This window comes from Anastrepha obliqua, chromosome 1, assembly GCF_027943255.1.
Source record: "Anastrepha obliqua isolate idAnaObli1 chromosome 1, idAnaObli1_1.0, whole genome shotgun sequence".
NCBI lineage: Eukaryota > Metazoa > Arthropoda > Insecta > Diptera > Tephritidae > Anastrepha > Anastrepha obliqua.
The window spans coordinates 119,833,641-119,858,788 of record NC_072892.1 but is presented as its reverse complement, the minus strand read 5'-3'; the positions used below and the strand labels follow the sequence as shown (position 1 = coordinate 119,858,788).

At 34.6% G+C, this 25,148-nt stretch overlaps 2 protein-coding genes across 4 annotated transcripts in view; one reads left to right on the top strand and one right to left on the bottom strand.

Moving 5' to 3' along the window:
* LOC129235890 (ATP-binding cassette sub-family G member 5) overlaps positions 1–20,481 on the bottom strand; it is a 55,745-nt gene extending 35,264 nt beyond the window's left edge. The window contains exons 1-2 of one of the 2 annotated variants that reach the window (XM_054869957.1): positions 19,985–20,481; positions 19,462–19,890 (exon numbers count right to left, since the gene is read on the bottom strand). The gene's annotated coding sequence lies outside the window, so the exon portion shown is untranslated. The remainder of the gene's footprint in view (positions 1–19,461; positions 19,891–19,984) is intronic. The other variant, XM_054869958.1, reaches the window with a different exon arrangement.
* LOC129235889 (ATP-binding cassette sub-family G member 8) overlaps positions 1–25,148 on the top strand; it is a 93,165-nt gene that overhangs the window by 23,025 nt on the left and 44,992 nt on the right. The gene's annotated exons all lie outside the window — the stretch shown is intronic.

Here is a 25,148-nt window from a genome sequence, read left to right as displayed (position 1 = left end):
ATTATTAATTATTTTATTGCCGCCTATGGCATTTTCAATGCATTCAAGATATTGTAAACAGAATTATAATTTATATTTTATTTCTTCAAACTTTCATCGAATTCAAAGTTTTCATACATAAAAAAATATTTAACCCTTTACCGCATATAATCCCATATATGGTATGGCATTTTCAATTCCATTTTATTTCCAAATTAAGAATTATAAAATAATGTAAACTAATTTAATTAAATATATATTTAGCAATTATTTTTCTTTTAAGGGATTAGGGGTAGTCAGCGGCCCGAAAAAATTATGATTTTCAAAATTTATTTTTTTTTTTGCTAGTCAATTGCTTTATTTTACAAAAATAAAAACATAACAAAAAACTACATTATTTTTCGACTTGACTTTAGCTAAATTTCAACAAAAAAAATTAATAATTGTCAAAGAATTGTAATTGCCGATTTTACATATAGACGGCGTTGATAATTGTTAATTTAATTTTTTCTTCGAACAGCTATTAGCTGTCACTTTTAGCTTGCTTTAGAAAAAAGTGCGCGTAATTTTGTTTATATTTGTTAGTTTTACGTCAATTTTAATATGGAGCCCACAAAAGAGCATTTTCGTCATATTTTCCTTTATTATTTCCATAAAGGTAAAAGCGCAGAGAAGGTAGCTAAAAAGTTACCTGATTTATATGGTGATAAAGCCTTAAAAGAATTATCAAATTCTGTTCTAGAGATTTTGCACTTAAAAATGAGCCACGTTCAGGTCGGTCAAGTGATGTCCATGAAGACGTTATCAAGGCTTTACTCGAATTGGATCGTCATGTAACTTTGCGTGATATTAGAGAGAAGTTAAATATACCGAAACCAACCACTCATGAGCATATAAAGAGTCTTGGACCAGCAAAAAAGCTTAACATTTGGGTACCACATGAATTGAAAGAAATTCGTTTAAACAACCGAATGAACGCTTGTGATATGCATCGTAAACGCAATGAAGTCGATCCCTTTTTTGAAACGGATTATTACTGGCGATGAAAAATACATATATTGCTTACAAAAACGTCAATTGAAAACGATCATGGATGGTCCAAGCATGATGAAACGCCACAAACCACTTCAAAGGCTGATATTCACCAAAAGAAGATTACGCTGTCAGTTTGGTGGAACTGGAAAGGTGTGGTATATTTTTAGCTGCTTCAGAGGAACCAAACGACTAATTCGGATATCTACTGCCAACAATTGGGCAAATTGAATACAGCCATCAACGAGAAGTGGCCAGAATTGATCAATCGCATATCTCATCAGGACAACGCTAGACCGCATACATCTTTGGTCACTCGCCAAAAACTGAGAGAGCTTGGCTTGGAAACTTTTGATGCATCCACCATATAGCCCTGACCTTGCGCCGTCAGACTACCACTTGTTTTGGTCTTTGCAGAACTCCTTAAATGGTAAAACTTTCGGCAATAATGAGGCTATAAAATCGCACTTGATTCAGTTTTTCGCAAATAAAGGCCAGGAGTTTTAGTAAAAATGTACAATATTTACTTTCTTTTAAAAAATCGGCAATTTCTTTCCGGACAACCCAATACTTTAAGAAAATGCAAAAACAAATCCAATTTTTTGAAAATCTGACTACCTCCAACCCCTTAATATGCCTTACTGATAATTAAATAAATTTATTTCCACCGTGAAATAATTTTTTCCACGCTTTATTAAATCATGCAGTAAAGGGTTAAATGCGTGACTTGCCCTCTAACAAGAGGTGTATTGTTATTGTAATATTTCATTAAAAAATCGCATTTTCATTTCAGTTAATTATGTATTTATAATGTAGGAAAATACTTCTTATCAAACTTTCAAAAACCTTTTAAATATCCTTAAATAATTTTTTTTCATATTTTAACTTAAGTGCGCGTTAACGATAACTGCATCATTTTACTTGTTTAAGGAGGAACTGCTGTGAATCACGTTATGTGAGTATTAAATATACATTCATACGGCACACCGATCTAATATCGGGGGTTTCATATCTTATGTGTTTAGCTGTATGAGAACTACCTACAAGTATATCACCTATCTATGGTTTGACAACTCAGAATGAGAAACTGTTTTGGCATTTCTGATTAGTAAAGTTTGGCAAGTCATCATGAATCACTTAACGCCAAAACAACGCTTCCAAATTGTAGGAACTTACTTGAAAAAAAAATAAATCTGTTCGCAAATTTCTAGAGTAAAGTATTGAAGAAGTTACCGCATTCGATTTGTCGTCATTTTAAACTTGTCGACCTTTGTCTTTCGCCTAAATGGAAAATTTTACGTAGGGATCTTGGCTTGAAAATGAATATGTCGAGCCAAGTAGCCCCAAGAGATTTCGTGGCTCCTAAAACACTCAGGCTAAAAAGCCCATTGTATTTAGAGCTCTGGAAAGAGGGTAGATAGTCAAGGGGGGAAGAAGAAAAGTATCAGAGAAAGATATAGGAAAGAATACAAACAGAGATAGAGATAGTTAGTCCTGTGAGAATTTTCCAGATTCTTTGGCAAATCTGTAAATATCATACAGTCTTAAAGAACAAATATTACTCATTCTCGACATCGGAACCCAAAACTGGTAAACTCTAGTAAAGGTAGGACACTCACAGAGAAAAAGCTCAGTGCTATCCGCCTTCTTCAAGCAAGACAGGCACATTGGGTCCTCAATGATTCCAATGGTGCTCATATGCTGACCCCATGGGTTGTGTCCTATAATAATACCGACCATCAACCGAACGTCTTTACTTCCAAGTTTTAGTAAAAAGTTTGACAGTTTTCTGTTTTCCAGCGTTCTAGACCGGACCATCGCTCTTTATGTATATTGCATACATAATCGCTGATCGCACCACAATCGATTTTTTTAAGAAATTGTTTCCTCGTCGTTTGATGTCGAAAAATAGCGCATTCGCCCGATTTAACGCCACCTGACTTCTTCTTGTGGAGATATTTAAAATCAAAGGTTTATATTAATAAGCCAAAAACCATAGAAGAGCTCAAGAACAACATCCGTGAGGAAATAGCCGATATTCCAGCCGAAATGTTAGCTAAAATTATGGAACACAATACGCCGTACAGGCTCAAGGCGGCCATTTGAGAGATATCATATTCAAAAAGTGATGTCAACAAATCTACTTGAACCAAATAAAAAGATTATTATCGTCAACATCAAAAAAATTGTATTTTTCTTTGATTTAAAAAAAAAACACATGGGTCCGTCGAATATGGGCAACCCAGTAGGTGCCAAAAACAGTGGATACTGCTCAGATAGCAACTTAAAGATTTCTCTAAGTACCGAAGTTCCGTCTTCGTGCCAGAAACCATATTTATGGAGTCTATACAATGCTTTTATTGCGTCCTGTTGTATCTTAAGAACCAGGGGGAGCAAATCAAGTATAGCATTTAGGGCATCGCCAGAGGTTGTACTCATGGCACCCGTAATGATCTTGGCTTACTTGCCTATAAAATACAACTCGTAGAATAATTTCAGCTATATTACCATCGTTTCCGTCACATTTTTATTAATTGGGCTCATTTATTTATTATTTACTAGCTTATACCCGTGGGTTTCACCCCACATTTCTATCAAAAAGTATGCTATGTAAATAAAACAACTTTAGCTTTTTTAAGTCAGTTTAGGTATTAGTTAAAACGATCGGATATACGACATTTTTTCTTATATTATTTTGAGTATAAATAAAAAGGTTTTTCGGTGCGCCAACTCTGGAGCAGGCTACATATAATTGGCCATGAGTTGGTTAGATTGCTAGACTGTTTACTTACCGATAAAGCTTTACCAATAAGAGAATGCATTCAATTCAGCCCTATTTCTAGCTATCACCAGTTTTCATGCAGGTGTTAGGTATTAACCTTATATAATCTCTTACCAAATTTCAGTTGTCTAGCCCAAATACTTCCGGAGATATGGACAATGAAAAATAGCATTTATATGGGAGGTGCTAAGCCCCCTTTATCGTTTTTCTCAGTTTTCTTGGAGGTGTTAGGGATTAACCTCATATAACCCCTTACCAAATTTCATTGGCCTTGCCTAAATACTTCCAGAGATATGGACTATAAAAAATTCCAGTTGTATGGGAGGTGCCACGCCCTCTTTTTCGTTATACGCAGTTTTTCTGGATGTGGTAAGGATTAATGTCATATAACCCCTTACCAAATTTCAGTAGTCTAACGTAAATACTTCCAGAAATACGGACTGTTAAAAATTCCAGTTGTATGGGAGGTACCACGCCCCCTTTTTCGTTATACACAGTTTTTCTGGATGTGGTAAGGATTAATGTCATATAACCCCTTACCAAATTCCAGTAGTCTAACGTAAATACTTCCAGAAATACGGACTGTTAAAAAATCCAGTTGTATGGGAGGTGCCACGCCTCCTTTTTCGTTATACGCAGTTTTTCTGGATGTGGTAAGGATTAATTTCATATAACCCCTTACCAAATTTCAGTAGTCTAACGTAAATACTTTCAGAAATACGGACTGTTAAAAACTCCATTTGTATGGGAGGTGCCACGCCCCCTATATATATCAAAATATTTTTTAGTCTATGACCATCCCGGTAAGGTATCCAGTTCGTGTTTCAAATTTGGTTACGATCGGTTTATGCGTTTAGGACGCAAGTCGATCTATAGATACATGCATAATTTGAATTTTATATATCATCCCCTTAGTATAACAATAGCCTATGTGCTCATAGGCTATTATTTTTTTATTCAATTTTTGGATTCTCCATCGTCGATTTTATATGTGGTCAAAATTTTGTCAAATTCTAGTTCCACAAAGTGGGTCAAAACGTCAGTCAAAAAATAATAGATATTTACAGACATAACGAAATTTGAGTGAGAGCTACTTTCGACAAAAAGTTTGAAATTCATTTTCTCAAAACATCAAAAAATTTATAGGCTATTTTAATACTAAGGGGACGATATATAGATTTACATATTTAGATTCATTATTTAAAGTTATTGGAAAAAGCAGCCAAAACATGGACTAATCGAATAGATTATTCAATTCGTAGCGGCGGCGAGCATATCCCGGATCTTATATTCAAAAAATAGATTCGATGAAATTATCGACCAAATTAGCCGCTTGTACAAATTATCTACCAGACTATAATAAAAAAAAATCATTCGAACTGTTTTCTATTATCAATTTAAGCTCTTAAGCTCTAAAAAAAAAGATATTCAACTACATCAAGTATGTTTTTCGTAAGAGCTATGCAGTTGCAGAACTCTTTATCTACAAAATTAAAATTAGAAATTTCAGCACTTCAAATTGGTTATTTATTCTATCTTCTCACTTTAAGTCTCAGCAACTTCATATTTTTTATTAATTTTTTTTTTTTCTTAAAATATTTCTTCTTACTTGAGTTCATTAATTTTAAGAAGGTTGGTAGATACAAATAGTAATAATTAATTAGTTTCAAAGTGTTCACTCCTATACTTAAGTCATTTCAAAGAATATGGAAAGTCTTGCTTGTATCTAAAATATTAAATAAATTAAAATAAATAAACCATTTCTGTCATAAAACAGATAGCGAGTGGTTTATTTTCGATCGTGAAATCAACTTAGTTTCTTAAAATTGGCGCAAATGATGCATCGATAGAAATCAATAGCATTCCGTATTTCACGACCACGTCCCATGTAATATAATATAAATCCATTATATAAAGCAAGACATCTCTCATGCCAATAAAAGCTACATTCAACTACGTAGACAATTGTGTAGTAAAGTCCTCACTCGACGAACAAAACTAACACTCTATAAGGCTCTCATCATGCCGTTCCTAAATAAACCTAAGTACGAGTCTTCTACTTCTTTTTCTACCTTGGTGCTTGATTTCGATTTGAGATTCGATAAACCCCTGCACTGCATCAAGGTGCCTGTCCCAGCAGAGGGGCATGGCTTTTACCAGCTCTGAACCTCCCTTTGGTCTCAATAGATTGTCTTACTCACAGTTTCGATTACGATTTCTCCATTTCCTGTTTATGTATTTTTATAGAGTATTCCCCACAATTTTGCATCATCTTAAATGCTTTATAGAGATGCGAACATTTCTAAGTCCCTCAATGTTGAAGCTTTCATCGTCAGAACGTCAAAACCAAGAATTATTACTGTCAGAAAGCGCTTACCTGCCATAAGCTTCTTCTTTCATTCTTCTAATTAGTATTTTTTTTTAATTAAAGAATTAAAAATAATATTATAACTTTTGGCATATACAATTTTTGATACCGAATCGGATATTTTCATAGCTGAAATACTGTACTGAGCTTTACGACGAGATAGACATAGCGCAGCGAATAAAGATCCAACGGCTACGTTGGCTGGGTCATGCCGTCCTAATGGATACAAACGCTCCGGCTCTGAAAGTATTCGATGCGGTACCAGCTGGTGGTAGCAGAGGAAGAGGAAGACCTAATCTGCGTTGGAAAAATCAGGTGTAGAAGGACTTGGCTTCACTTGGTGTGTCCAACTGACGCCGGTTAGCACGAGAAAGAAACGACTGGCGCGCTTTGTTAAACTCGGTTATCGCGCCAATTAAGAAGAAAAAGAAATACTTAATTACTACATATGAAAAACCTTATTTTTTAGCTCAAAATATCGTTGAATGTCGTTACATATTTCGCATGAAAAAAATTATGCCCCCATCAACATTTTATCACAAGTGAAGCCAACTAATGTCGCACGGCAGACTTCCAGCAATGCTCCCAATACTTCAAATATCTTCTTAACCTCTGCCAGAGTTCAAATATCGGTCGTTTACTTTAATTTTTCTTATTATTATTTGCTTCCAATTTGTCACTTTTGAACACCAAATATTAATTATTTTCTACGGAATTTCGCCATTGGCAATTTGCCAATTATTTCCGTTTCGAGTTGGCCCGCAATCCAATCCAATACCAGTCAATCCGCTTAGTTTTGCACAATTCTGCTGGTTTGTCTTACTTTTGCTTTTATTGATTTTGTTGCAATAATTACAAATTTTATTGCTGATGCCGATAGCATTTATGGCGTTGAAAGGTATGAAAATCTCTTAGTGGATTTGCAGCTGCGGACATGAAATTGCAAGCCAAGCAATTTTGTTTTAATTCTTTAAATTCATGTTGGTTTTGGTTTTGTTGTGCTTGGTGTCAAATTTTCAGGTGGTGATTCATAGCTTACTTGAGTTTCATAATTGAAATAAAATTTAGTATTAGCTGTGCAATAATTTTAAGAAGAAAATTAATTAAATTATTTTTCTTTGTCAGTGTATGGAAACATTGGCTTCGAAAATTCTATAGCTGGAATGTTATAAACTTAAAACTGCTTATTGCGTTGCACTGTATAATTTTTAAGTTAATACATTTTTACTGCCACTTTGCTTCAAGGTAATTTCGTTGAGAATAGAAATTTGCTATTAAAAAATTAAAAAGTTATGTACTGCGTAAATGCAAGGCAGACTTTTTTTAGCCGTGCTAAAGAACTATGTACTCGTACACTAGTGCTTATATAATTAAGTCACTTTATTTATTTATATTGAAAAAGTAACTAACATATAAAGCACTGCAAAGGCAATCCGAACATTTGATTTTTTGAATTTGCCTATTTTTCTTTTGTTACATTTTGTTATAGTTAATCGTTTATAATAATGCTTTGAAGTAGCACGTTCCGTTTTTTTTTTATTTATTTATTTATATAAGCTTATACAATGTAAAATCGGCTCTGTTAATTTACAACATTCGTAATATATTTCGTATTTTTTATAAAAATATAGTTCATTGCAAACCAAAACTTTATAAATAACATTCCAAATTTTGTACGAAATGTATAAAAATTAAAAAAAAAATTTTAAAAATTGTCATCCAAATTTTAATACTGGTTTCCTTTTTTTGTTGCTTTATTTAAAAAAAACTTCTGTGTATGCAGTTTTATAACCCATTCAACTTTGGTATATTCAAGTGTAAATTTGAAGTCCCTCAAAAATTCGTTGATTTTTGACAATTTTTTTTACACACGACGTCGAGACTTTTCTTCCTTATAAAAGAGTTCCGATGTATGCGGGCAACTACATGTCCAGAAGTTTTCTAAAGATTCCGGTTATGTAAAATGTAACCAATTAAAACGGTCATAAATTTAGTTTGGAAAATTACTTTTATTCAATTGAAAGTAAAAAGTGTTGGAAAAATAATACAAAATTAAGAATCAATTACTTTTGCTCGATACGACCAACGTTTGTCTTTATTATGGAATTCAGACGGCCCAGAAACGAGTCGCAAGCTGCCCTAATGTGACTTGCAGGTATTTTGTCCCACTCTCAGACAAAGGCTTTTTTCAGTGCCTCGAGACTGGTGAATCTTTTAGTTCGGCCCTTGGTCTGCCAAATGGCTCAAAGAGAATAATCCATCGGATTCGCGTCTGGTGAAACTGAGAGCCATTGTGTGGACATTATGAAATTCAGAACGTTGTTTTTAGCCATTCTTGTTTCACACTCACTCGAGCTTTGTGAGACGGTGCCGATTCCTCTTGAAGCGTCCATGGTCTGCCACTGAAATGTTTGTCTGCCAACGGCTTTAAAGTAAGCTACAGAATACTTTCCCAATAATATTTCGTATTTACCTTGACGCCAGGCTCGATGAACATGATTGGAGAGTGCCCATCTGCGGTTACAGCGGCCCAAACCACTACGTGTGACGGATGCTGCCTCCTGCTGGCCAATCGATGACTTAAATTCTCATATGAACGGTCGGTCAAATAAACCTTGTCGTTTTGGGAGTTTTCGAATTGCTCAATTTGAAAAATTTTCTCGTCAGAACACACAATGTTCGGAAATTTACCGCTTTCGGCCAAGCGAAGCAACTCCTTCGCTCTCTCAAGTCTGACTTGTTGCTGCTTTGGTGTGAAATCATGCGCCTTTTGCATCTTGTAAGGCTTGACTTTGAGATCATTATTCAGTATGCGGCGGGTGCTATGGTCAGATATTTGCAGTTCTTTTGCCATTTGATTGGCATTTCGTCGGTGATTTTGCTCAAGTCGTTTCTTCACATTTTGAACCATTTCACGTGACGTTGCAGTCTTTTGATGACCACCTACATGACGTTTCACGATGCTACCAGTATCATTGTAAAAAGAGTGATGGTGTGATAAACAAAGACTTTATTTACTTTAAGGTGCTCAAGTTAACGAACAATCGCCAGTTATGATTTTCCAGCCAAATATAATGGAATTACATTATAACGTTTGAAATTCATTACTGATTTTCTTTTTTTGCATTTACTCTCAGCAAAAAGCTTTCGCGCGTTTGTAAACAAAACTCGGGACTGTCATTTAGTCAACTAACACACAGCTGATACCTGTGCATCAGCTGCGCGAGCGGTCTGAAGTTGGTTACAGTGTGCCGAGTGCCGGACCCGGTAGGTTTAATTTAATTTAATGTTTATTAAAAATCCAATTTGCATTTGTGAGTGCATTTATAAGTCTTCCTCTAGTAGGTATGAGTTCAGGATTCTGCGTCTCCTGTGACCTAGTGCTTCACAATTGGTGATTAAGTGTTCCGGGGTCTCCTCTTCATCACAGTAGAACCTGCATAAACTAAGTTCCATAGTATTGAAATGTTTATTGCAGGTAAAGTGGCCTGTAAGTGTTCCACTGAGTAATCTAAGCCCCTTTTATCTAGTGTTAGAGTAGATTTTACTCTCTTGGTATTAAAGTTCAGGAACTGGAGTGCTGTTCGAGTTTGTTCTATTCCAGTATTTCTATTTGAATCCATTTTTTGGTTTCCTGTTTTAGGTTGTCTATGTTTTTAGGTTGTTATGGCCCTCTGACCACTTTTTGGCATAAAAGTCTACCTTCTCGTTTTCTTTAAGGGGGGACCCTCATTTAGACGGTCGAAAAATGCATCATTTTTGGGAATTTTTTTCTCAGGTAAAATAACTTCAAACGTTTTGTAATTCATAAAGTACTTTAATAAATGTCTTGACTGTCTACAAAAATTTTCGGAGAAGAAAAAAAACATTTTAAGTATGGAAATATACACCTCGTCCATGGCACCTCATTCTATCTGTGTACATTCTAGCGCTCTGAATTTTTTTCTGAAATAAAAAAACCAAATTTTTTTTAAAACTTTAGGATAATACCTTCGATGTGACATTTTGATTTAAAAAAAATGTCGAAATTGATATTTTTTACCCAGTTTTATGTTAAAAGTGATTTTTCATGCATAAAAATTGACTTTAAAATTACAAAAAAATATGAAAATCTTTTTTTTAAAAAAACACTTAATGTCACATTGAAAACAATTTAATTATCTTTAAAATGAGCTATTGTAAAGCCTGATTGGTTCAATACAGCGTTCTCAATTGTGTACACAAAATCGAAAAATGATGTTTCGAGAAAAACGCGTTTAAAGTTTTGGATACAGGCGATCAGGCCACCCGTCGCGTCCTGTTAAAAATTTTGTCACTCCTTCAAAAATACAGATATCGACTTGAAATTTTGAAAGTATATTCTTAAATAGTTGTAGAATAGATTAAAATTATTTCCAAAAAATCGATTTTTTTTACCCGATAAATGAGGGTCCCCCCTTAACTAATTACAATATATTTTATAAATTTTTTTTACTTACAAATTTTAAGTGATCCGCTTCATAGTAACCTCTAGTTGGGGTCGACTCTAAGAGTCACTTTAAAGTTGCATTTAGTCCCTAGTGATAACAGTAATCATATGAGGCAACATATTTTTTTAGTGAATTGTGGCTTAGTATCTGTTCTTAGATATTATATAAGAAAATTTGGCCAAATGCAATAGAGTAAACTTATCGTCACTTTAGATGGCAATTGATAGATTTGAGCGAAAAAGGCACATCAAGTTTTTAATAATCTATCGACTTATTAGTAGACCCTGCATATTGTACTCGGTGGAATATCGTGTGAGATGGTTCTTTGACATTTCTTTGCAACAACAGCCAAAATATGCACATAAGCACATTACTATATACAAACATCCATAAAACATATATACATTTATACACACATTTACATTTACATCAATGCCTGCGACAATGCGTGTGCGTTCATTTCACCTCATTACCATTTCAGGTAATTTTCGTTTGACTTCAATTCAATTAGCGTTTGCGCGTGAAAAAAAGCCAAAGAAAGTGGCGATAAATATCCAAGTATATAACGCACAATAGTTGTGAGGCGTGAGCGTATGCGCAGTGGTGGCGTGTGTGGCGTCGCCAAAGTGCGTGCACAGACACAAAAATCGAAATTCATTTGAGAAGTAGGCTCATGATTTTCTAAAATTGCCAGCATTGGCACAATGACAGCGCAGACAAATGTACCGCCACAAATAAATCTAAGAATTTGTGAAAGAAGTCGACATGCAGCGCTTTAGAAAATAGTAATAAATTTACACACTCGTTTACATACAGACAAACTCGAGCAAGCAGTCAACTGTTTGCACGATAATTCTCATTACATCTATTTTATCCACTTTCATGGCATTCAAAATGCATTGTCATAGTTTCCGCGCGGCCACTACCACCGGCGGCACAGCGCCAGCCTCTGCGCTTAACTGCTCCACTATGGCTTTCTCAGCAGAGAGCAGACAGCACCTTCGACGTAGGCTGGCACTTTGACGCGTTGCGAATAAATTTACCGTTGAATTTATGTCATTCAACTTGTGAATTAGTAACTTTCAGCGCTTATGCCCCGCGCGTCTCGCGTCTCGCGGGCACTTGTGGCCACCCAATGGCAGCTGACAGGCCATTGAGTGAGTACTGAATGAGTGGTTAAAACGCGTCAGTGAGTGTGGCAATACATACATATATACATAACTAAATACATAAACACATATACATATGTATAAGTAGATCTGCAGTGCTTGTGGTTCCTTGCCTTACATTCAAGTACTCATGCTTTAGCCATTTCTTTTTATTATCTTCTTTCAAGCGGCTGTGGGTGAGAACCGACAAATGTGTAAAAAAAGGAAAATAAATACATACATACATAGCTTCGTGATCATGCAAGTACTCTCATGTGTACGAGTAAATATGTGTGTCTGCATGTTGGTTCGTGTACGTTAATTTTCATAACTGGGTAGTTGCGTTCACGTACTTACATACATACAAACATACATACACGCACACATTCGTGAATGCACCATTGGCCTGACTGCCAATAGATGAAGCTAAATTGTTGTTATTGCAGTTATTCCTGTTGCTGCTGCCCAGTTGGCGAAGTTGACTCTGCGCCAAAACAAAGTCACAAAGCCAAATACACACACATACATACATATACATACGTGTTACTAGGAAAGGCAGCAACAAAAGTGCCCCAACAAAGCACAAAGAACGGTTGGTTCAAATTGCTATGCATATGAACTGGCTTTTATTTTTATATTTTTGTTGTTGTTTGGGTTTATTATTATTATTATTTTTTGTTGTTTTTCAGATTTATGTCTCTTGTTGTGGAATTTGTGTCATTCGGATTTTGTCAAATTGTTATGTGTAAAGGTTTTTTCTCTTTTTTAGTTTCCATGCACTTTGGCAACGTGCAGCAATTTTTCTTACATTCATACATACATACACACACACATGCCCCTTATGTGCAAATATGCACATATAAATATAGATGTGAATTGGCAAACGCAAAAAAAAATTGTAAGTTACTGAGGAAAATTACTTGGCTCTTACAAGAGCAAACCTTGGGCTCAGGAAAAGAATTGAAATTTAAATGTGGGACCGGGCAAATGCATTTATATTGATAAAATGTTATATATGTATATGAGTAAGGGTATTTGTGTATGTATAGCTTTATACTGACCCACCAACGTCAAAGGCAAAATACTACAATTCACTCAAAGCGGCGTATCTGATATATAAATGAATGTGCAAGATGTGTGTCAAACTATCGGAAAATCCAAATAGAGCATTTTTATATGTGGCATTGTACTCGTATGGCGCCGTAGCCGAATGGCTTGGTGCGACACTACCATTCGGAGTTCAGAGAGAACGTAGGTTCGAATCTCGGTGAAAGGTCAAAAATGAAGAAAAAGTTTTTTCTCCTCATAAAAAAATATCTGCCGTTCGGAGTCGGCTTGAAACTGTACGTCCCCTCATTTATGGAACAACATCAAGACGCAAACCACAAATAGGAGGAGGAGCTCGGCCAAATACCCAAAAAGGGTGTATTCACCAATTATATATGTATATACATATATACCCTATGATCAAAAAGTAACAGGAATGTTTAATTTAAACGAACAGCGCACGTGGGAACCGCGTCTTATGTTGGTAGGGCTGTAAGACAGACATCTGTCACTTTTTAGCGCCATCGGATCATTAATGGCTGCCTGGCCACCCGGTAATATGAGCAAACAATCCTTGAATTTTACATGATGATAACGCGCCATCGCACCGAGCCCAAATTGTGCTGGATTATTTGACCCAAACGCCAAGTAAATACTATCGTGCAAGCACCGTATTCACCTGATATGGCCCCGTGTGACTTCTTTTTGTTTCTCAAGTTGAAGTTACCACTTCCTGGAAGGAGATTTCCGTCGATAGCGGACATCAAAGAAAATGCGACGAAGGAGCTAAAGGCTCTCCCTTTGTCATATGTGTGTTGCTTCAAACGAGTCATATTATGAAGGAGATAAAATAAATTTGCCTGAAATTTAACTCTGTTTTGTTTTATTTAAACCTTCCCGGTACTTTCAGATCATAGGGTATATACTTCTTGATCGCTGATAATAGGCATCTTCTTTTCGCTTAGCGCTAGCAAGTAGCGAATAGATGAAGCAACTGGTATAAATGAACATAAATTGGCATCGCTGGAATAGAGCTGCCTTATATTTCATGTGTTTGTAAGACCAGTTTAATGAGGCAAAGCCTTACTCGCTAGCGACGAATCTTACCCGATAACTTTGTTGTTGCTTTCGCATGCAAATTCTTCGTCAAGTTAATCGATCATAAAGATAGAATAGAAGAGGCCTAATATTACATTGTCCCATACTTAGAGAACGACCGCTTTCTGCCGACCGAGGGAAAAGGTCAGAAATATGAGCGCAGCGCTCAACGTTTTAAGAACTTGAAAACTTATAATGATAAACAAAACAAAAATATTTTTGAAATAATTTTTTTATTAATTATAATCTGGTAGATGATTTCCAGGCATTTATTTTTCAAATATTATATCCGGCATATGCCCGCCGCGGCTACGATTTACATGGTCCATTCGATAAGGCCACTACTTTTGCGAATAAATCTGGCCATGCGGCGTATATTGTGGCTTGAATACTGCAATAAATCGATTGTTAAACGCTCTGTATGGCAGGTTTTGTCGTCTTGTTGGAACCAATGGTCATCGATTAATTGATTAATTACTGATTAATTTTTGTAGCAAAATAAGAAAATCGAGATAAATATAGACAAAATGTTCAGAATGACTAGAGGAGTCGACTTAACCATGCCTGTCCGACTGTCTGTCCGTCTCAAGCAAACCCTTAATATTATTGACTAAATTTTCCTCTGCCCTGCTGCAATTACAAGCATGAACTCCCATTGTCAATGAGTTAGCCTCAATTCTAAAAATTAATAGCCTTGCCAATTTAAATTAACATTTTTGAATGAAATTGAATCGAGTATTATTCGTACAAGAAGTGTTGATAAATCGAAATATGGACATTCCTTGGAAAACAGGAAAAGTTAATATATTAATATTTATTAGGTATAGATAGACAGAGGCCAGCAATTAATTATTCAGCTTTTTTTATTTCCAAAGCCGCCAGCCAATCTGTTTTTGAAAAATCTTAGTGAGCTCGTTGCTAAGTGAAATTCGTATAAATGGGATGCCAGTCTCGAAGTTCCGGGATCAAGAGCTCTCGATCAAAAAAAATCAAAAATACCAGAATTAGTTTATTCAAGTCTAGCGATATTTTGTTAATTTTTATAAGGAAGCATTTCTAATAAAATCTTATTGAAAAAATTTCACATTAATCCAATTAACAAAATTTAAAATTTTTCCCGTTCAAAAACCCACTATGGGTGTGCAACTGTGCCATTTCGAGAACACGTGCACCACTTACTTAAATAGAATGAGTCGATTAGTCTACTAACTTTAAGAGTTTTTAATCAAAAAAAAGAAATCTAGAAATATGAAAAAATTAATATCACCTAATGTACGGAAATATTTTTGTTCTCCCTATATTTAATTCACAGCAATTATACCTTTATTATTCATAAAAACCGCTGTTTAAGAAAGTTATGGTGCAGGATGAACATCAGGACTCCGAAATTAAATAAAAAATGTTGCGAAATTACGCGTTCAACCATACCGCTAATATTGGCATCAATATTTTATAATTATGCTTCAGATGATTGATATTATATAAACATAAAAAGCTGAATAAAGACGACTTGCAATGATAAATAAAAATTAATAAAAATATTGCGCAAATACATTCACTACATCACTAACTTTTTTATTCAGTTTCAAGCCTTGCTCTATCAAACCAAGCGTGGTTCTACCAAATCGATTAGTACCAGCAAGCAATAGTCATTATTACCAACAAATTTAGATGGCCCTTCCCAGTTAGATTTTCCAAGTTTCTATTGCGGCCCCGGCCAGGAGCAAATCAACGCTTTAAATTCAACTACTGCAAACGTTTGCATTCAACGTTGCGTATACGCAGTGCAGGCCAGAGAGCCTATGTAGCTGAAGAGAAGATGAAAGCGTACTGGAAGTAGCTGATAAGTTTGAACTTTTGATCTTCCCAAAATTTGTATAATGGCACCACATCATGAGAAATTGCCACTGTTTACTTATTTATTTTTTAATTTCAATAATTTTTTGAATATAGTTATTTTTAAAATAGTTGATTTTTTTTTCATATAAAATTTTGTTTATTTATTTATTTATACCCAGATCTTTTAATATTTTTTTGTTATTTAACTGACAATGCATTGAAACAAAAAAATAATAATTTTAACGTAACAATTTAGTGTCGTTCGTAGTCGGAACATAAGACGGCTTTTATAGTACTTCAACATTATTATATGCAGCATGAACATTTTTTAACCTATTTTTTTTTAATTTATTAACAAATCAATACAATATGGCTTTTGATAGTAAAAAAAGAAAAGGTAGATTAAGATGGGAAAGACTAGTTATCTACACTAATATTATAAAGAGGAAAACTTTGTTTGTTTGGTTGTAATGAATAGGCTCAAAAACTACTAGACCGATTTTAAAAATTTTTTCACCATTCGAAAGCTACATCATCCACGAGTGACATGGATTATATTTTATTTTGGAAATAGGGCTCGAGATATAGGTCAAAACGTGGACCCGGGTAACTTTCGGATGTGTATGTACAATATGGGTATCAAATGGAAGCTGTTGGTGAATGCTTTAGTACAAAGTATTTCTCATGCCGCTCCGTGACTGGGGTCTCGAGATATAGGTCAAAACGTGGGCCCGGGTAACCTTTGGTGGTGGATGTGCAATATGGGCATCAAATGAAAGCTGTCGATAAGTGATTTAATGTGGGGTAATTTTCATACCTATTGATGACTAGGGTGTCGAAATATATGCCAAAACGTGGACCCACCGTGTCTTTGCCCAGCGAACCGGGCCGGGTTTGCTAGTATTTTATATTTACTCAAAAACAAATAGAAAAACAAAAAATATTGTTTATGCCAAATATATTGTTTATGCTTGAATAAAGAATAAAGAAATAAATAATATGAAAATCATATATTTTCTGTTCTAAACCATATCTATTCTATTTTAGTGTGCCCAGCGAAGGGGGCCGGGTTTGCTAGTTAGATAACAAAGATAAAAATTTAACACCCTAATTCCATGCAATCAAACACTTTTAAATAATCATAGATTTGCTCCTTGTACTTAAATATATAAAGTCCAGTCTTCACAGTGTAGGGTAATGAATTCCACACTCTAACAGTTTTAATGAAAAATAGTCCAGATGTAAGTTAATTAAATTTTGGAACAATGAAACTGTAGTGTCTCCCAGACCTTGCTGGTATTGACTGCTCTAACAGACAGACAGGTAATTTGAATATAGTAAGTTTGCACATAAATATGCAATTCCTAGCAGACAGATGATTTTCAACACTGCAACCCAGTAACTTTGTCCGTCAGGCAGAGATATGCTCATATCTACCAATCCCATAAACATAACGCGTAGAATTATTAAATGTCTCATTAAGTTTGTGGCAAGATATTGAATTCAGTTTGCTGTATACCACCTCAGAGAAGGACTTGGAGAACTAATCTGCACCTCGTTTCCGCTGGCGTGAATGTTGTAGAGACTCTCAACTTACGCAGTGTAGCAAATACATTTCTCACAACCCTATTTATATGGTCACTACAGATGTACAGTAGTTCATACAGTCAGTACAGCATAAAATAGTTCAAAAATTGTCAAAAATTAACGAAAATTTTGAGCGACTTCAATCTCTGTTATACTAAAATTTAACGACAAATAAAGGTTGGGTTATCTGGCTGTTCTGAATAGATCTCATATAGACCTCAAGGGTCCGTAGTGTTAGCATTGTTGTTGGAGTGGTGTTAAACATAGTTCGTGATGCATGTCTTGGCTAGTTTTCATAAACAGTTTAAACTTTTGTCAACAATATCCATCAGCGATGAAAATTATACCAATTCCAAGCAGTTGTAACGATTTCTGCTTAGAGCAGAGCGGTGGGGCAAAGCAGGTGTTCTAACGTACCATTTTCTTCTTCGCATAAGTTACACGCTACGTTTTGGACCAATCCCATTTTAGCTACGTGATATGGAGTGAAGTAATATCCCGTCAGTACTTCAACCAATATTTTACATTACTTCCTTCCTCATCATCATCTTGACATTACAGTCCGGGGTGGACCATTGCCTCCTCTACAATACGCCTCCATTCTTCTCGACAGTTCGCTTTCGATCTACTTCTGCTTAAATATGAACGAGACGTTATCAATAAAACGGTCCGCGGATGACATATGGCAAAAATAAATTTTTTATTTTTTGGTAGGACTGTTATAAGCTTACATGGCAAATTTCAGCGTGATATGTCACATAGTTTGTTTTCTGTGCTACTGTAAACAAGTCAAGCTCGAGTGTGTTCTTCGAATCCTCTTTTATGACTTCAATTGTCTCAAAATGTTTTGCACGGAGCGGCAACTTGAGCTTGGGAAACAGGAAAAAGTCACATTGAGCCATATCAGGCGAATACGGTGCTTGCGGAACGATATTAACATTATTTTTATTCAAATAATCGCGAACAAGACGTGATGTGTGAGCTGGTGCATTATCGTGATGTAAGAACCATGACTTGTTGTCCCACGATTCCTTCCTTTTAAGACGAATGTTCTCGCGCAAACGCTTTAAAACGTCTGAATAATATTCAGTGTTAACCGATTTTGCGATTTGTGCGATTTTCAAGCACAATTTCCTTTACTTTTCCGATGTTTTCGTCGTTTACTGATGTTGCTGGACGACGTTCATGAGGCAAGTTTTCAACCGATGTACGGCCCTCTTTGAACGATTTGTACCACTGGAAAACACGTGCACGCGATAGAGCAGAGTCCCCATAGGTTGTCTGCAACATTTTTAAGGCGTCTGAAGCCGAAATTTTGTTGGAATAACAAAATTTCAAACAAATTCTTTATTCAACTTGAATTTCCATCGTTAAATTCGAAGAACACACTCGAGGTTGACTTGTTTACAGTAGCACAGAAAACAAACTATGTGACATATCACGCTGAAATTTGCCATGTAAGGTTATAACAGTCCTACCATCCAACAAAAAATTTATTTTTGCCATATGTCATCCGCGGACCGTTTTATTGATAACGTCTCGTTCATATTTGAGTAGAAGGTATATTGTGAGATTTTCATCTTTGGATATCGTCTTCTACGTTTTTCAACCATCGTATTCTTAGCCGGCCTCTCCTTCTTGCTCCTTCAGGGCTTACTTCAAATACTTTTTTTGATAGTTCTTTCGCTGCTCATTCTTAAAACGTGACCATACCACCGTAATCTTTGGGACTATATAAACCGCGCTACATTTCCTCCCGCGATTAAAACACTGAGCTTGTGGTTATACCATATACGGTATGTATCGTCTTCTAATCGCATAGGACCGGATATTCTTCTTAGAATATTTCTTTCCAATCACATCAGTAAATTCATGTCATTAACTTTAAGCACAAATGTTTCACAGCCGTAGGTGAGAACCGGTCATATATTAGTTTTCTACATCTGTAATTTTTGTTCCTTTGATATCAATTAAGACTTCATAAATTTGATATGGCCAAAATTTGCTCTGTTAGCTACCTGAATACAGTCTTGTATAGATAAGGACATATCCTTATTTATGCTGAGTACTACCCCTAAGTACTTAAACTCTTGCATGAACTCAAAAACTTACCTTCCGATTCTGATGTTACTATCATGAAAGGATCGTGTCATGTACTTCGTCTTTTCTTTATTTATATTGAGGCCGGCTGGTCTTGTAGCCTGCACTACGCGTTGAAAATGTTCTGAAGAGCCTACTTATTTCTCGCACGAAGTACAATGTCGTCAGCGTATGCGCATATTTGTGTCGATTTATAAAATATTGTGCCACCTTGAGCTATTTCGTTTATTGCTGAATGCAGTGTTAAATTAAATAAAAGCGTTTGCCTCACGCCGGATTTCATTTCAAATTTGACAGATATTTCCCCATTCATTATTACTTTAGCGTTTGAGTGTGTAAGAGTCATATTGATCAAATTTATGTATTTTTGTGGTATATCCAGTACTTTTAGGTGATGGTCGATACATTTTCTGTTGAGTTTATCAAACACTTGCTTAAAGTCTATAAAGAAACAGTATAGATTAATGTTAAACTCGTAACATTTTTCGAATATCTTCGACATGATAAAGCATTGATCTGTTGTCGAGCGTCCTACCGTGTCCAATAGGCGCGTCATCTCCATTATTATTTAAGAGCTCATTCCTATCACTCACTAGATCACCATTTTTGTTCTTGTTCTTGCAATCCACCAATCTCAGCTGGAATTTGCTCGTATGATTCTTTATTTCTTTCTCTATTATTTCTAGCCCCCTTTTCATATAATATTTTTTCTTTTATCTATTACTATGTGATCAATTTGATTAGCACTATTGTGGCCTGGGAACTTCCAAGTTTGTTTGTGCACTCGTTTGTGTTGAAAAGATGTGCCGCTTATAAATAGTCCTTGAAGTTCGGCAAAGTTGCATAAACGCTTGCCATTATCATTGCAATTTTCGTGTAACGAGTGCTTTCCTGCAACTTGCTGTATTATTTCAGATCCTTTCCAATTTTCACGTTCAAGTATTTTGATGCCATTCCTTCCTTGGGAGTGATAAAATAAAACATATAAAACTGTGTACTTAAGTTTTTTCTTTGTTTAAAATTCTGATTAAAAATTTTGAGGTTTTGAAAAAAAAAAAATTGTCTACTTTTATAAATCGTGAACAAAGTTGCTAACTTGGATTGCTATGGCCTTAGTTATAGAACTATAACTCTATTTTTATAAAAAAATAGTCGAAACTCAAAAATAAATAAGTAAACCTTCGAAACTTTCCATTATGTGGTGTATTTATAATAATTTCGGCGGGTGTTTAAAAAACAAAAGAAAAGATCACTTTTAAATTTCTGGTACAAATGTGAGCCACGTCCGCGTTCAGCTCTAAAATGTTTCTTAAATAACATTTGAGGGGGTTTCTACTGATTTTATTTATAAAAGTTGATGCAATGAAAAAATTGTAAACCCAAATTCGTATTTGATACACAAAACTGACTCAAAAGTCTTAAGTGACAAGTTGTTCGCACAAAAAAAGTTTAGTTTTCCAGGTCCAGTGTGATTAACTCAGTTCTAGAAAGAAGTTTTAACTCATGCGAAATTAGTGTTGATCAGCCAAGTATCCTAACCCAGTCTTTGCGATTTAAGGGGGGCCTCTTATCAGTGGCTTCAAAAAATGTGTTTTTTCGCAATTTTTATTCGAGGCGAAAAAACCGACACACCGGAATAATTTTTTGCATTTAATTGAAGGCAAGTTTGAAGAGTAATAGAAAATTTTTTAACATAAATAAAAAGACAAAATGGCGGACATATGAGGGATCTCGCACACCTTCTCGTTGCGCGCTGGTAAAACGGCGTATAAGATTGCGGTCGTAGTTTTCACCTGAAACACAAAAAAAATATTGTCTTATTCAGAAGGCTTTCCCGCATATAATAGACTACTCTTGTGTAAAAATTTGAAAAAATGAACACACAATTTATTATTGGAAAAAAGTGCTTTTTTCGCTTTTTTTCAAAAAAGGTGTTAAATATCATTAAAAATTAATTTTTTTGTATTTTGTTAGTTAATTAGTTGCGCATTTTATCTTTATATTGATTATCGGTTTGAAATGATAACTTTCGTCGTTTTTTTTTTTTAATCTTACACGCCATTTAAAAAAAAAAGGTTTTGAGAAAACGTGTTTCAGAGTTTTCAGAAGGTAAACAGTATACTCACACGAGGGACGGTACACAGGCCTGTAACTCCGAAATCACTTTGAATTCCGCTATAAAATTTTGAGGGCATATTCTCCTATAATATATCTATCGATTGCAGTAAAAAAAATCGATTTTTTAAAAGCCGACTGATAAGATGCCCCCCTTAATGCACTATTTTCCGGATGAGTCGAATATTCAGCTCATCTGTACTTCACTGCAGAGCTCTCTTCACGTGTCAGTCGCCGAACCACATTCATATAAACTGAGATTTTCCATTGAGCTTGTAATAAAATTTGTTGGAGCATTCTGTTATTAGCCTATCAATTATATTCAGTCATAAATAGTAGCATATCGGCTTTTAAATTATATAATTATAATATACATTATATTGTCGCTATTTCATGACAAATCAAATGAAGTACTCATTTTTTGTTGATTTCAACGAATGCTTGAAAATATTTTTTTTTTTTTTTTTGTACGGAAGAAAACCCCTACGCCATCGGCAAAAAAAAATTAGTCAAAAATCAGCGCAATTTTTTAACCACTTCAACTTGCACTTTATTATACTAGAATTTAATGCTCTATAAAACTGCATACCTGGATTTTTTCTTAAGATTCTCATTAAAAAATTAGAAATTGGGATCAAAATTTCTTGATTTTTTTTTAAATTTGCACAGAATAGAAACTTTAATTATATGATTTTTGTAGAAGAATGAAGTATATTTTCGTTGACAAACTATTCAAATTAAATAATAAACAAATAAATTGTCCAAACTTGTTAATGTGTTATAAGCCAGTTATTTAATGGATTAATAGAAAATAATCTGTCGAGTAAAATTTATTTCAAAAAACAATATTTTTATCATTTATATTACATAAATTTGCTTATGAATCTTCTTCAAACTCAACATAGTTTCTTAAAAATAAAACAATAATCACCTATTATTAATCCAAAACTAATTAAAATTCCTACGCAGATAATTTAATAAAAATCTTCATTTGTTTTCCGAACGAAAATCCACCTTGAATATTCAAATTTGATTTGTCACACATTTGGAGACTTCGTGCATATATACTTACTTATATATAAGTAAATATATATCCATGCACAATGCCAACTTAAGTGCTGCACATCAGCTCGCATACCTAAGTGTCTAATCAGCGAAACTGAATTAAAATGCGGCAGAATTCAGCGGAGAGGCGACACTTCTGAAAGTGAGACCGCACCTAAAACTGCGACAGGTATTCGAGAGAAAACTCAATGTTTGATGAAATCAGGCATTCATACAAATTAAATTCAAATTGCACAGGCGTGCAAAGTAAAAAATTATGCAAATACAATACACTTTTATGTTTATTATCTGCTTGTAAATCTGTCTGTATGCATTTAATTATATGTTTGTATTTAATACTTACTTCTTTTCGATTTCGAAATTTTACAAACACAAATTAGCGCTTTGTGAAATTATATGCAAATCTATCAATGTATGGGCATTAGGGTGGGGCAATTTATAATATATGGAACTATTTTTTTCGACCGCGATCGTCTTGAGACTATCATTCGGAAGTGCACAGCTACGAAACATCGGGTAAGAAACACCAAATAATAGAAAAGATTTTTTCTCATAACGGTCGCCTTTTGGCAAGTAATGGCAAACCTCCGAGTGTATTTCTGCCTGGAGAAAAAACAATATAGAAGTTATATGCCGGAAAAGCCTCAAAAACGCACACCACAATTAGGAGGAGAAGCTCTGGCAACAACCAACAAAGGTTGTAAGCACCAATTATAAATATAATATATATACGAGTATATTTTTTTCATCGATATCATTCCAACAGATTCAGCTTCTATATAAAACGATAAGAAAAAAAGTCCATCTCGAGCACCTCAAATTTGAAAATAAGCTACATTTGTGCTCACACAATTAAGTTAACTCATTTTACAAGTAAATTCATTTTACAACATTCGCCATATTTTTCACGCTAATTTTGTTCGTTAATTTTTTATAAAAATATAGTTAATTGTATAGCAAAAACTTTATAAATCGAAGTTTCAAACTACTATAAAGAATTTACAAAATTTTTTTAAAATTTCCAAAAAAATCCAAACCAAAATTTTTTCTTTTTGTTATTCAGTTTTATAGTCCCATCACTTCGCCTTTTTTCCTTAATTTATCAAAAAAATATAGTTCATTGTACTCGTATAACAAAATCATTATAAAACAAAATTTCAAATTTCGTACGAGATTCACAATAATCTAAAAAATTTCGAAAATCTATCACCAAAATTTTAAATTTTTTAATCAGAATTCTTATGCAGTTTCACTTTATCTTTTTACAATATTCGCCACATTTTTACGTGAATTTTTTTTTTGTTAATTTTTGTTAAAAAAAATAAAAAATTATAAAGGGTGTCGGTGTGATGTTTTACCTCTCTGTCACTAATAGCAATTTCTTCTTCAATAACAGGTGATTTGAATAGCCCGCTGTTTCGGTAGATGTCACTTTTGAAGCTGTGATGTTTTTTTTATTAAAATACACTATAAAAATTTTTGGTCATCGTGAAGCACCTTGTCGGACCGCAATACAGAAATTGGTGAAAAAATTCGAGCTGTTAGTGAAGTGAAGAATAAAATCATGCACGTCACTCAAGAACAGCCGAAAATATTGCTGTTGTAGCCGAAAGTGTTGAAGAAAACCCAGGTTTGTCCATTCCTCGTCGTTTTTTGGTATTAGGCATTCCACAAACGTCAGTACACCGTATTTTGCATAATGATTTGGGTCTTAAGGCTTATAAAATCCAGTTAACACAAGAACTCAAGCCAGCCGATCATCAACATCGTCGTGCTGATTGGGTCGTTGAAATGCATGAAAATGATCCGGAATTCCATCGAAAAATCATCTTGAGTGATGAGGCCCATTTCCACCTCGGTGGCTTCACCAACAAGCAAAATTTTCGGATCTGGGGCTGAGAAAATCCAATAGTTATTGTTGAAAAGCCTCTCTATTCTCAACGTGTGACTGTTTGGTAGGTTTGGCGGCTTATGGTCCGTCGGAGTCATTGGAACTTACTTTTTCGAAAATGAAGCTGGAGCAACAGTTACGGTGAATGAATTGCGGTATCGAGAGATGATCAACGATTTTTTATGGCCGGAGTTGGATGGTATTGATCTGGACAACAAGACGGCGCTACGTGCCACACAAGCAACGACAGCATTGCCTCTTTCACGGGAATAACACCTCTTATTGGAAAACCCTTTACTTAAAATACAAATTTCTAATGTTTATGTTTTATACGAAATTCTCAAATTAACATAAATTTTCACTAATATTTTACATTTTTTTAATCAAAAAGACTTAATAAGAAAACTTAGTGCAATAAATTGAAAGTTTAAAGTCGCTTAAGAATTGCGTCGTTTTTTGAGAATTTTTTTTTTTTTATGTAAACGGCGTTGGGAACCTCCTCCCATGTAAAGCACAAATTCTAAGATCTTTTATATGGAAGGAAATGCTTGCACAAAAAGAAATTATTTTTGATATACATTTTTTATTTCAAAAATTGGATTATGGCGCTCTAAAGCAAATTATATAT